The following is a 14,811-nucleotide window of genomic DNA, read 5'->3' on the forward strand; positions in this document are numbered from 1 at the left end:
ATTTTAGGGTTTCTGCGTTATCGTGTGTGGATTGCTATTGATGTGGTTTTTTGATCTTTGGTAATGTTTTTGAATTTGTGTGTAACTTGTTCATGATTTTAATCTTTTCGCAGCCATGTCTGACCGTCCGCGGCTTCCTTATCAGACTCCTGGTTCTGGCCTATCGAGATCTCCTCCGCGTAGAGAGTCTCAAGATGATGTTCGTCGAAGTCGAGTGTCTTCTGGAGCGAAGGCCTCGTCTTCTAGGGAAGAGATTCCTTCGACAAATCCTTCTGGGTCCCGAAGAGTCTTCGATCGCGCAGCGTCTCGTCCTCGTGATGATATTAGGAGTACGCAGGCTCCGCCTCGTGTTGTTGCTTTTGATGTTCCTCCTATACGTTCTGTAGTGCCCGAGCATCATCTGCCGTCCCCTCCAACTTTTAAAGGGAAGAATACGAAGGGTGTAGTTCCGAGGGATGAATCTTCAAAGAATCCTCCTGTGAAGAGAAAAGCTTCCGAAGCGTTCATTAGTTCATCCGGCCCCGCCGAGGAGGATGGGGCTTCCCCCTTGATACGCAGTGTTTCGGTTAGTAAGAAAAAGGTAACCTTCAAGCATATTGTTCTCGAAATATTCAAGGAAAAGCATGAGCTTCAAGCCTTCGAGGTTCGTTTCTATGCCCCTGAGGATGATATTACTTATGAGCTTATCTCAAAGTATGAGTTCGATGAATTTCATTTGTTGACGACGGTTGGAGCGTTCGAAGCTGGTCTTATGATGCCGTTGTACAAATCAGGTGATTCCTTCTACTATGACGTGCTTGCTAGTCGTGAAGGCTCTTCCACCAATACTCACAGCCGTTCTGTATCCCAACTATCGTGGAATTATCTCCGCGCCCTGAAGGAGTGCTATCTGCGGAGTAAGGGGGAGACGTCAATGACTTGCTACGTTCCCAATCCCGCGGAGAAGGAATGGTATACTCCTGAGAATTTCAATAACTCCTTCGGTGATTACGTCAATAGTAGGAACCGCAAGCCGTGGAGTGTCAGCCTTCGGAATCTCGTTGCTCCTCGGGGCGAGATTCGTCTGTTAAATGAGGTCAGCGATGCCAAGCTGAAGTATGTTCCTGGCACGGATGGGTCTAGTCATCGGAAACTTTTCCCAGCGCGCGAGAGGATCAAGCGCGACCATGACTACGAGTGGCACGCTACCGTTATCGAAATAGTTGGTCCATGGGCTTACGGTTGGATTCCTGGTCCCCGCGGTTGGCGGCCTACCGAGAGTAGCAAGCCACGCGAGTCTCCTCCTGCTCTTTATGGGGATTTTTGTCCCTGACGTTTGAACTTTGTGGGTATGAATTTTCCTTATGCCCTTGACGTCGTAGAGGGAGACGAGGAGGAAGGTTCTGGTGCTATACTTCCACCGAAGAGTACCTCGACTACTCAGGTACGCGGATTCTAGCTGCGCTTCTCCTTTTTTAGAAATTCAACTTTTCGGGAAAAATAATTCTTTTTGTGGTGTGTTGGTTTTCAGGTGTTGAAGAAGAAAAATATTAAGCCGAAGCAGTCTTCTACCATTGTGATGGGCGAGGCTGAGGCCCATGAAGAAGTTACTAGTCCAGTGAACGAAGAGTTTGCTGAGGATGAGGAGATTACATATGGGGAGGAACGTACTGGTACTTCCCCTATCAATGTCGAAGAAGAGGTCTTCGTGGGTCATGATGGTGATGAAGGGAGAAACAAAGCCGTGGTGGCTGATGACGGTGTTATTGGTGACATTTCTGTCCCTGCTGGTGATGTCGCGGATACCCTTCCCACCTCTCAAGAATTTTCTTTTGATCGGATGTACTCCACAGGGGAGTTCTTTGACGATGTCCTCGATTTTCCTGAGGACTTCTCTTTACTTTCCCCCAATGATAATTGGGATGTTCTTGGTGGTGATGGTAATGGAGACGCTACTGTTGAAGATGGTGGCGCGGAGGAGCATGCTGCGCATGTAGGTGCCGACATTTGTGCTGAAGGGACCGTGTCAGAGAAGGGGAAGTCGGTCATTGATGCGCCTGCTGGTAATCTTCCACAGTCGCCGACGTCTGATGGTGAGGACGCCATAATGGATTGGTTCAAGGAAAAGAATCTTCTATTTGTCCCTCATCCCGCCCCTGTTGTTGCTGGGGAAAAGGAATCTACTGCGTATACCTGTCGCATGATGGAGATGTCTTCCAAGGCGCGGGTGTCTGAAGCCTGGGGAAAAAATTTGAGTGTTCCCGAAGGTACCCTTGTGTCGGAGCCTCCTACTTCCGTTGCAGATATGATGGCCATAGCCGACGGGTATCAATATGGCTTTCCGCAGCAGCGTGTCTTGGAGGTAAATTTTCGTACATACTTCTTCGTGACGATCGAATTCTTCGGTGAAATAATGTTTGTCGTCTTGATGTGTAGATGATGAGGAGTGAGCATTGTAACCACGTGCTGTATCAGTTCTTCAAAGCGAAATCTCTGAAGCTCGAGGCTAAGCTTCGTCACAGAGAAAAGGAATTATCTGCGGCTGGGGTGGAAATAGAAGAGCTGAAGAAAAGCCTCAAGGAGAAAGAAAAGCTGGGTGAAGCAGAGGCCGGTCTTCGTTCAGAGCTTGTTGCTGTTCGCGCTGAGTTAGAGCAAACTCGCGGCCAAATTTCAGCTTGCACAGGTTTGGTTCTTTTTCCCTCGCAGTGTGTCGTCATTCCTCTATTTCTTAGTTGTTCTGTCTGAGTCTCCCCACCCTATCTCCAGTGGGTGGCGTCCCCGAGCTGATATGGCTTCGAAACGAAAGAGCACGGCAAAAATCTCGTATTAAAGATCTTGTTGAGAAAATTAAGAATGAAGCCAAGAAATGGGATGCTCGGGCTGAGGTATGGCGCGCAAGGCATGTTCAGATGGTCGACATGCAAAATCTGTACAACCATGATCGTGCTTTATTTAATGGCACACTGCTGTGGACACGTGATAGTCTGTGGGAAGCCCGTGAGCGTACTTCCTTGCTGGAGTCTAGGATTCAGCTGCTGGAAGAAGAATTACAGAAGGCTCGATCCATTCCTCTTCCAGGAGTTAAGGATAGTATGCTCTGTCTTGTCAGAGAAAGAGATGATGCCCGTGCCGAAGTCTGCGCTCTCAGCAATGCTCTTGCCGCGTCCCGTGCCGACGTAGCTCGTCAGGTTGAGTCTGAGAGGAATCTTGAAGTGTGTATGTACAGACTTAGCAAAGGGGTATCAGAGATAAATAAAGAGTTCGACCACCTTCGTCACATGGATTCGATGAAGCAGGTAGAATTAGATGCCTGTCAATTTAATCTCACCAACCTTCAACTAGACTATAAGAAATTATCCGCGGAATATGAACATCTTGATGAAGCGCGAGATGCGGTCGTTAATGAGTATGAAGAGGCTTCGGCTTGTGTCGAAGGTATAACCCTATTTCATCGAGTGTGACCGTGTTTTTTCTGCGCTAACTCCGTGGTGTTGTCTTTTTCAGAGCTCGAGGGACACCTTCGCGTCACAAATGAAAAACTTGAAAAGGCTCAATCTTCCTTAGCGCAGCAGGAAGAACATACCAATCATTTCAAGAATTTAGCGGCAACCCGCGAGGAGGCCGTTGGTGCTGCTTCTAGAGAAGTGAATCGGCTATCTTCATTATTATCCCAAGCCCAACAGCGGACAACAGTTATTAAACACAAGGCTCGTTGTCAATTGGCTGAGGAGACGAACAAGATGCTGGAGAGGATAGAACTTGGCCTAAAGAACGAGCATGGTCTCGTGAAGAACTATCCTCGTCGTCCAGTTCCTTCTGCCTTGCCTGGATCCTCGGGACCCTCTTCTGGTGGGAGCGTCCCTTCAAGTCTTCGGAACAATCCTGCCGATGGGGCGGCATCATCTAGGTAGAGACCGCAGCATTTTGTAGAGACCGCGGCATCATTATCCTTCCCTTTTTGTAATCATGTAACAAGAATATTTTTTGCTAATATCATGTAAAAGGAATATTTTTGATGTGTATCCTTCCTTGAATTGGCCTTTCACTTTTTGTAATCATCCTTTATGAAATGGATCCTTTTCTTGATATACCTGCAATGTTGGTTTGTTTTTATTTTAAGCATTTGTGAAAAAAACAAAACAAAGTTTTTTAAGTGTTTGGGTGCGATATTGAAGGAAGGTACCTTCGTGATCGTCTTGAGACCTGTCACCCCGCTGGCGAATCCTGGGCCAGAGGATTACCAGACGGTGGGGGCCGAGGCAACGTTCTAGGATATGGGGTTAAAATATTTACACACCCATTCCGTCGACCCGTTGCCTTAAGATTGGTTGGGTATCTCTTTCTGCTGGGTGCCTTCCCCCTGGTCTTACACTTATGGACACTGATGGGGGAGCCCTGAGAGATTCTAGATTAACTACTTTCCCCAATATTGTCGATAGATTTCGTTGACTTGATAATTTGAAAGCTTGTTTGATTGATAGGTTGAGGCCTGCAATTCCTCTTCCAGAGATAGAAACATGTGGAGCGGTCAGACTCCCTTCTTCTTCTGGTACATTCCAAGCAGATTCAAGTCTGCGTTGCTCCTATGGGAAGTATGGTTTGAGCCACTTAGCATTCCAAGGATGCCGGAGGACCTCGCCTTTTAGATTACGAAGGTAGTAGGAACCGTTACCCGCAACGTCGTGTATTATAAAAGGTCCTACCCACGTCGGTGCTAATTTTCCCCATTTCTTTTCTTGCTGATACCGTGGGATTGTTCTCAAAACATACTGCCCCTCTACAAAATTCCGAAGCTTTACCTTTTTGTTGTACTCCCTTGCTAGTCTTCGTTGCTAATTTTCCATCTTTTGTAATGCTGCTTCCCTGCTTCCTTCCAAGTCGTCCAACCTTTCTAACATCATATCTGTTGTGAGGTTTTTCTCCCAAGCTTCGGTCTTCGTGGTTGGCATGAGGATTTCCGTAGGGATGACTGCTTCAGCTCCATAAGTTAGAAGAAACGGGGATTCCCCGGTGGCGGATCTTCGTGTTGTCCTGTATGCCCATAACACATTGTGCAGTTGTTCGCACCATCTTCCCTTATGCTCGTCTAATTGTTTTTTGAGTATAAGGGCGAGGGTCTTGTTGGTAGCTTCCGCTTGTCCGTTGCTTTGAGGGTATATGGGGGTGGACTTGTTCTTTGTTATTTTGAAAGTATCGAAGAGCATGTCTATATTTTTCCCCTGTAATTGCTTGCCATTATCAGACACAATTTCAGCGGGTATACCGAATCTGCAAATGATGTTCTGGAATATGAAAGTAAACACATCCGCGTCTCTGATCCTGGCCAAGGCCTTAGCCTCCACCCATTTACTGAAGTAGTCCGTGGCTACTATCAAAAATCGTCTTTTCCCTGATCCTTTGATGAAAGGTCCGACGATGTCTACGCCCCATTTTGAAAATGGCCACGGGATATCGACGTAGTTTAACATTGTTGCCGGCGCGTGGATCTTTTTGGCGAAGCGCTGACATTCTTCACACCATCGGGACATCCTTGCGGCGTCCTGTATCATTGTCGGCCAGTAATATCCTTGCGTTTTTGCTTTGTCAGCTAGTGATCTCATGCCGCTATGATTCCCCGCGTCACCATAATAGATATCTTTTATAATTCGATGCCCCTCTTTCCGGGACAAGCAACGTAGTAATGGTCCAAGGAAGTATTTCTTGTACAGGACCCCATCCCGAAGATCATATCTTCCTACTTTGGAGAGTATCTTCCTAGCTTGTTTCTGATCCGCAGGTAAGCTTCCCTTTTCGAGAAAGGCATGGATCGTCACTCTCCAGTCATCTTCGTTGCTGAAGTCTTCGTCTTGATTTGCTCTTGACAGGATATCTTCTTCGTCAAAGTCGTTATGGATGTCTTCTCCTACCTGGTCTTCGATATTTTCTTCCACTGTATCTTGATTGGTAGCGAAGGAGAATTGAGATGCAATCGAAGGCTCGTATACCCTTGCTATTTTAATAGCTTCGACATTTTTATCCCTCAGCATGGATGATATATATGCTAGGGCATCCGCGTGCCTGAGGTCCCTTCTGCATAAGTGCCGGAACTTAATGTTCGGGATTTGTGATGCCAATGTTTGGACCAAGGCCATGTAAGCTGAGAGGGTGTCATCGTACACATTATACTCGAGCCCTATTTTCCGTATGACAAGCTTCGAATCACTTGTCAGCCTTACATCGGTTACCCCCATCTCTATTATTATACGGAGGGCATGTACGACAGCTTCGTATTCAACAATGTTGTTGGTATGCTCTTTGAATTCCAACCTAAGTGCCTGTATAATCCTTTCTCCGGTTGGGGTGATAATGACAATGCCTATTCCTGCTCCTTCCTTATTTTTGGATCCGTCGACGAAGACTTCCCATTGTTTTTGACTCGCAGGTTCGAGGATATCCATTGGATCCTTGTTTTCTTCCTCGGCTTCTGGTATTCCCTTAATCTCTTCGTCGTTGTCAAGGGGGAGGTCTGCTAAGAAATCCGCCAGAACTTGGGACTTCCGAGAATGTTGAATTTCATGAATGATGTTGAATTGGTCCAGATGGGTGTTCCATTTGGCTATTCGGCCCACTTTTCCCGTGCTTTTGAGGACTGCTTCCAATGGTGCTTTGCATGGGACCCTGACGAGGTGAGTTAGGAAGTAGGTTCTCAGTTTTTGTGTAGCCCACACCAATGCGAGGATGAGCTGTTCAATCTTAGTATAGTTCCTTTTCGCAGAATTGAGGGTCTTGCTGACGTAATAGATAGGTTGTTCTATCTTTGTATTGGTTTTGACCAATACTGCGCTGACTGCGTCTTCTGTTGCTGCCATGTACAGTGCCAAAACCTCGTCAGGATCTGGCTTCTGCAGGATCGGGATTGAGGCTAGGTGTTCTTTGATTTTTTGGAATGCTTCCTCGCATTCAACGGTCCATTCGAACCCGCTCCCTTTTTTGAGAATATTGAAGAAATGTTTGCATTTTTCCGAGGACCGGGCAATAAATCTGCCCAACGCTGCTATGGATCCATTGAGTTTCTGTACTTCCTTTAAATTCTTTGGGGACGACATCTCTACTATGGCTTGAATCTTTGCTGGGTCTACCTCGATGCCCCTTTTTGTTACCAGATACCCGAGGAATTTCCCCGAGGTGACACCGAAAGTACATTTCTCCGGATTCACTTTCATGTGATGTTTTCTCATTGCTTCGAAGATATTCCTCAGGTCCTGGTGGTGATCTTTACCCAGCTTGCTTTTGACGAGCATGTCGTCAACGTAGACTTCTAAGGTTCCTCCAATCCATGGCTTGAAGATAGCATCGACCATCCTTTGGTATGTTGCCCCTGCGTTTCGAAGTCCGAAGGGCATTCTAGTGTAGCAATAAAGGCCATGTGGGGTGTAGAACGCTGTGTGTGGCTGATCTTCTTCTGCCAGGGCCACTTGGTTGTAGCCAGAATGTCCATCCATGAATGACAGTTCTTCATATCCTTCTACTGCTTCTACCAGCTGGTCTATGCTCGGCAGGGGATAGCTGTCCTTTGGACATGCCTTGTTGAGATTAGTAAAGTCGATGCACATTCTAACCCCTCCATTTTTCTTGGAACAATGACCATGTTGGAGATCCAGGTAGGATACTTGACTTCCTTGATAAATCCTGCGTCTAGTAGTTTCCGAAGTTCTGTTTCTACTGCCTCATGATACTCTGGAGCTACTTTTCGTATTTTCTGCCTGAACGGGGGCGTGCCCGGTTTGATGCGTAGCTCGTGTTGGATTACTTTTGGGTCAATCCCCGGCATATCTCCTAGCTTTCAGGCGAACACATCCGCGTATTCCTTAAGTAATTTTGTTAAAGAATGTTCCCTTCCTTCGTCCATTATGGTCCCTATTTTGATCATCTTCGGGTTTTCTTCCGTTCCTATGTTGATTTCTTTTACGGGCTCCACTGGTGTGAACACAGGCTTCGGGTTTCCGAGGACTGGGACGTTCTTTAATTGCTATTTAGCGTGTTTTTGTTCTTCGCTGGTTGTTGAAGTACTTGTTTCTGTGCTTAGGACATTATCATCTTTCGTCAAGCCCTTCCCTGTAGTTTCCTTGAGGAACAGGTCTATGGCCTTCTCTTTCGCGGTTTCTTTATTTTTTACTCTTCGGATTTTTCGCTGCTCTTCTTGCTCGTTGTTGATATGATCCTGAGTGGCCTGGCACTCTCTCGTAGTGACCCGATCTCCCTTGATTTCCATTACTCCCTCAGGTGTTGGAAATATGAGATATTGGTGGTATGTTGCCGCAACTCCTTTGAGTTTATGTATCCATTTTCGTCCAATAATAGCGTTGTAGGGGGAAGGGGTGTCCACCACACTGAATCGGGTTTCCAGTTTCATGGGCCCTGCGTTAACCTGCAACACGATGTCTCCCAAGGGATTCGTGGCTGCTCCATTGAATCCGTAGATGGTGTGATAAAAGGTCATTAATTGTTCATCATGGAGCTTCATCCGTTTGAATGCATCGTAAAATAGGACGTTTACGGAGCTTCCCCCGTCTATGAGGATCTTTTTGAGGTTACATCCAGCTACTGGTAGCGTTAGGACCAAGGGATCGTTATGGTCTTCCATATCTTCTTCGATATCCTCGGCATCGAAGATGATAGGAGATTCCATCCATTCTTCGTGCTCGTCCACCACTATCCCATCGACCTTATACAATTCGCAGCGGTCTTCGAATTGCTTCCGTAACCTCTTTCCTATCTGCGCTGTAAGTGAGGGCCCTGTGGCTTCGGAACACGAGATGGTGTTGATTGTTCGGTTTCCTTCCGGAAGTTGGACTGGTTTGGTTCGCTTGGATCTATCCTCGGTAACATCCTTTCATACGTAATGTTTGAGCTCTCCCGCATCAATTAATTTTTGGATCATTATTTTAAGGTTCTTGCACTTTTCGGTCTGGTGTCCGTTGAAACAATGATATTCACAGTAATCTTTAGACTTCTCGGATCTCGGGGGCTGCTTTCCCTTAGACCATGGCCACTCCAAGTTTTCCCTCCCTTTGATCTCTCGTAGTATACGAGCATAGCTAGCGTTGAGTTTCGTGTAAATTTGATCTTCGAATTTTCGGTCACCTGTTCTTCGTTCATCCCTTCGTTCCTTCCTATATTCGTGAGGTCTCTCCACTGAGCAACTCCTTTTGGCCCCATTGGTTTGTTCCGCTGAATTGGTGCGGTGAGATCTCTGCGGATATGCCCTCGGGTTTTCCCGTTGAATTTCTTCAAGTCGAGCGTGCTTTTCGATAATTATTCGAAGATCTCCCTCTGTCTTAGGCACGCTCCCATGAATTTCAACAAATAGGGGACTCATTCGGTCTAATCCCCATTTGTAGCAATTGATGCTTACCACTGGGTCCACGCTCCCTATGGCTTGGCATATATTGTGTCATCTGTTAGTGTACTCCCTCGTGGTTTCCTTGTAGCCAATCGCTAGTGAAAAGAGATTATCCATTCCGGTGTTTACAGTCTTGTTGTACATGTACGTTCTTAAGAATTTCTCTGCGAGTTGGTCGTATGAGTGGATGGAGTTTGGTGGCAGATTATCGAACCATGATAATGCCGATCCCTTCAGGGTTGACGGGAAGTATCTGCAGAGTAAGGCGTCGTTCTAACCCCATCTAGCTAAGACACGGTTGTAGTACCGAATATGTGCAGCAGGGTCACTGGATCCATCATAGCATTCGAACGTTGGGACAGGGCATTTCAGTGGAATAGGGGTGTTGGCCAAGCGATGAGTTAAGGGCGTAGATTTAGCTTCTCTCATGACCTCTTCTAACCTCCCCCCGCCTTGTCTATTTTTTAATTGCCTGATCTCGGCCATCATCTCATCTCGTAGATCTTCCATCGCGCCATGGTGCCCTAAATTCTTCTGCTCGTTACCGTCTGACTCTCCGTCGTCATAATCCGGGTCGGATACGCTACTTCCCCTAGTCGCGTCTCCATTAGCCGCTATGACGACTCTACAGTCTCGGTTTGGCTCTGGTGCTTTGGAATTTGCTTCATCAATTTGTTGGCTGGTCTTCGTGCTTAGAGCAATCCGCTCCTTTAAATCTTGATTTTCTCTGGCCAACAGGGCTACAGCATCTGCGTAAACCTGCTGGCTCTTCTTCAGTTCCTCAAGCTCAGCCATCAGTCGATGTGATTGGTTGGACCCCTGATTGGGAGTCCCCGCGCGTGCCACTACGGCCATGGTGCCGCCTTCCTCTACGGTCTGCACTAAAGGTGGTAGAGGTTCAGCTTCGGTTGCTGGCATTTCCAAATAGGGGTGATTTCCCCTCTGCAGTGCTAGAGCCGCCGGTATGGTTTGATTTTGATCATTTGTTGGTGGCATTCCAAAAGTTGGAAGGTGCACGGGTTGGAATGTTCTGGATTCATCCACCCTTTCTCTCGGTTGATGAAGTTGATTCATGGCGCAAGTTTTGCTAGCCTCTGCAGCCTTCGGGACTACCGCAGCCGCACCGTACTTTGTCGCCGCTGCTCCGAGAGCCGCTGCTGCAACTGAATTAGCGTTCATAGGTGAAGTGATTTCCGCAGTATCTTGCCTTTGACTGGTCATTTTAGCTTTGTCTCCTTTCTGCTTGCTTCGGGTGATGACCGGGGTTGTCCTGGGTGTTTCTTTTGACAAAGCTTTGGATTTTCCTGCTTCCTGCGTCTTTTCCATCACGGGTCCTTTTGTCGACAATGAAATCTCGCAGAAACTCGCCTTCTTTACTCACAATACGTTCTTTCTGCACAAGGAATTTCAAACAAAAAACGGGAATATCCGCGTGAATCGGGTTAGTTGGCGAAATATCTTCTTCCAGGAGAGGATTAATACACACGAGTTACAATACACGAGTTAAAGTTTTATTAAAGGAGATCCTTTTAAAAATGCAAGTATAAAAACTACGAAAACCCCCCAGAGAGACGGGTTCGCACGAGATCTAAAGAAAATCGTAAATCCACGGATTAAAACAATAAATCTTATCGAAGATAATAGGTGGGTTTTTGAATACAATACAGTTAACAAATGATCTATACGGTCCGAGCTGATAAATCAGAGCAATCATATGCCAATTTAAAATGAAATCACAGGACAAGATAAATCTTTTACCGGGACGAAGTCCCTGTTTCTAGCGCCAAATTGTGAACACACAAATCACGAAGGCATCCTAATGCTGACAACCAATCATCGTAATCTAGAGAGATTTGTGATGATAATATCCTAGTGTTGATTTCTTGGCTCAAAACCTTCGGGTTTATCATAGCCTCATCTAACAACTCCATGCGAGGCGTTTGCGCACGGGATATAGGTAAAAACAAAGAAAGCAAAACGTATAAGTAAATATCCATGGGGTTAGACAAATATAAAGTGCTGAAATGTAAACAAGACCGAGGTTTACGTGGTTCAGCACTAAGGCCTACGTCCACGGGGTTTGTTGTTTTACTATATTCTTCACGGTTACACGAGTAGTCGAATGACTTTTGGGTTTACATGTTTCTCTCTTCTAAAGGATTAACTTACACTTGCAATCTCTCTCTCTCCTTCCCTTCCTGATTTTTCCGATCCCCCTTCCTCTTGGTGGAGAAGGGGTATATATAAGGTTAGAATGTGGGACCTATCTCTGAAGGCCGTTGAAACCTTATCTTCTTCTGTTCTTGCGTTTATCACGCAGAGGTCTGCGTTTGCCCCTTGATCCCGCAGATATATCCTCGCTCGTTCCACAGGTTGATCGACACGTACACTGCTCAGAGTGTTTGCTCGTGTCAGACAAGTGTCTTCTGCCCCTGTCACGTCCGTGTCAGCTAACTTTCTTTCCACCGTTGATCTTAGCTTCTTTTGGGGATGAGATAAAGTAACTCCTCGGGGTTTATTCGGTGTTTCGCAGCGCATCATGTTTTGATGTCTTGGCCTGCATGCTTTCCACGTATCTTTTTATATACACATGTCTGATAGTGAGATATATGTGTACACAGTTTCCTTAGACATTAAAAGGTAGTCAGTTTTAATCGCATCAAAGCAAAAAAAAAAGTCTGATTGAAAAAGGAAAATTAAATAACCCATCGATAATCGAACTACAATTTTTGTGATTTTCGTTTTGGATGACAGGCCTTTATTAGACCATGTTTGTAGAACAATACTAAATATAGTGGTAGTGATGAACATGATGATAGTATATAGGCGGCCCCATGGTGCTATCATCGAGTTACACAGGGTGCAGTAATGATAGAGCTAGGAAGACGGGTTAATGATGATGAAATTAAGCTAGGTGTGTTTTATTCACCCCACCTAAAAAGAGTCGCACAAAATTTGATATAAGAATTTGGGATGGGAATCATGGGATTTAGGGAAAGCATGGATGGGAAATAGGTAAAACCTAATTTTTAGTTCTAGTATCTTAGGCCTTTTTTCCTTCAAGTGGTAATAGACCATGAATTCAATCTCGCGTTGTCTCGCAACTAAGAAAGTGAGTAGCATCTTCCCCCAAATCGTGGATTTATGGGGCTATTTTGTGTATGGTCTCCATTTATTAAATTGTTTATATTTTTTATTCATTGTTTATTTTTAAGATTTGCTTGCTTTAGCATGTAACCTTTTTTTTCATGTCGTGAATATGATTTTTTATTCATGTCTGTTGTCTACTCTACTATATACACCAGGTAGCACGTGGACACCAACTTAGAATAGATGATACCTTATTGTTTTGAACTTCAGATAACTTGAATTTAAGAAAATTGAAGAAATATTTTACCCTAGAAACAACTTATTTATTGTTCATGCTAAGGCAATACCTTTCGTTTAAGTTACAATAATGTTGATTAGGCAGTTAGGCAAATTCTCATATGTGTCAGCTTACTATCATGAGCTTATGGTGCCTTTGGTTTTGGCTGATTATGAAGCATAATAAATTGAAGACATTACTTGTACAATATAATAATATATTTCCAATATAATGCCAATAAGCATTTATCCTGGTGGCTATAAAGATAGATCACGTGTTGTTTTACGGTAATATATCTAGAAATGTTCTTTCAAGGCGTGTTAAAGCTCAAAACTGGAGTTGAGTTTCATTCCCAAGTCTTCGAGTTGTGATACATGCCTCTAATATATCTAGAAATGTTCATTAAAAAATGTTGGCGCATTACGAATTCTAGGTGCACGCTGTTATGACACAATTTAGATTAGATGTGTTTTACACATTGCTTAATCTATTATATCAGTCACTAGATGCTTAATTTCATTAGCATCTAAATTTGTCAATATTGTTTTCTATAAATTGTTGAAATGATATCCGATACTGATTATATCTTCTGTCGTATCCCTTGAAAATGTTAATGCCTCCCACCTATACTTGATAGTTTTTGTAGTTGCTACTTTTATTTAATGAATAAATTGTTTATCATAACTATGTGATTGTCCTCATGTCTATGGTCAACTCTCTAGCTAAAAAAGCACTCAAGGTTGTTATTTTCATGGGCATCACTTCCGTAGTGAAAAATATGTTCAAAAATTTGGTGAAAAATCACCTTAGGTTTTTTTTTCTACAATTACCCATTGAAAATAAATTTTCGTCTCTCGTTATATTTGATTCTGATAATAATTTGTGTACAACTCATCTTCCCCAAAAATGACAATTTATTGCTATCGGGAAGCTACTTATACATATCGTTAAAATGTTATTTATTAGTTTGTTTGTTAGTTCGTGCCATTTGATTTTGTTAATATAAAACTTCATATGTATTGATTGTGATTTTAGTTTACCTTGCTTTTTCTTTTTTCTTTTTGAGAAAATCAAGGCATAATTTTGCTTAAAGTTGTTCGATGCACACTTATATTTTTGATGGATCAAGAAAATGAATTCTCAATCAGTGTAGTTCTTTTAGAGACACATTATTTGTCTGAGACAAAGCTTTTATCGCAGGATGGATGTTATATTGGCTTATGCAGTTTTTAGATGTGAGATGCCACGCGACCCTATCCAGAAGCTTGGACTATTTTTTAACAAAGTATGGATATCAACTAAGTGTGAGATGCATGCTCCCCTTACTATTGTATGATTTATGGTTCTCAAATAAGTATGGGATGTTTTTTTCGATTTTCCAGGTTTGCAGACATTAAGAGTGATGGTGATGGGTGATACACCGGAGGGTGCTAGACATATTGCTTAATGGTACAAAATGATGCGACAATAAGCATAGGTAATTTGTTTCCTAGCATTTATATAGTTAATTGTTTTTCATTGTGTACCTTTTAATGCAATGTACTTTTTCGGTATGGACGTTTCTTCTTCCTTAGAAATTATCAAACCTTCGGCGAATGAGGTTTAAAAGCAGATGACAATGTAATAAAGATCTTGGATGTTTGAATATGATTGAAGACCCAAAATGGATATAGATACTAATATCCATGATTTATGGTATTTGAAGGCTATAGGCAGTATTTCAAGAAATCATAATCCAACTTCATAATTTACACAGCCATTTAATGAATCTGTCAAACTATTGATATTGTGAGGTTGAGATACTATCTATCGTCTGGTATGATTGTAGGGCCTCTATAAATTTGTATAGATAAATTATCTTATGATCACTAGGACTAAATTTATTACGAGGTTCCATTATCAACAAGGAGAAAAGAGTCTTCGTATAACTTTATTATTAACTTAAGTTGGTCGTAACTGAATAGTAGAAAAATAATAACCTCTATTTGATCCATAAATCCGTGAATTGGTCTTTCAAATTTCCTTGCGTAATGTTTTCTGCTCCAGAGTTGACTTTATTGTAACTGTAATTCTTTGTGGCGTC

The sequence above is a fragment of the Papaver somniferum genome, chromosome 10 (genome assembly GCF_003573695.1).
Source record: "Papaver somniferum cultivar HN1 chromosome 10, ASM357369v1, whole genome shotgun sequence".
Classification (NCBI taxonomy): domain Eukaryota; kingdom Viridiplantae; phylum Streptophyta; class Magnoliopsida; order Ranunculales; family Papaveraceae; genus Papaver; species Papaver somniferum.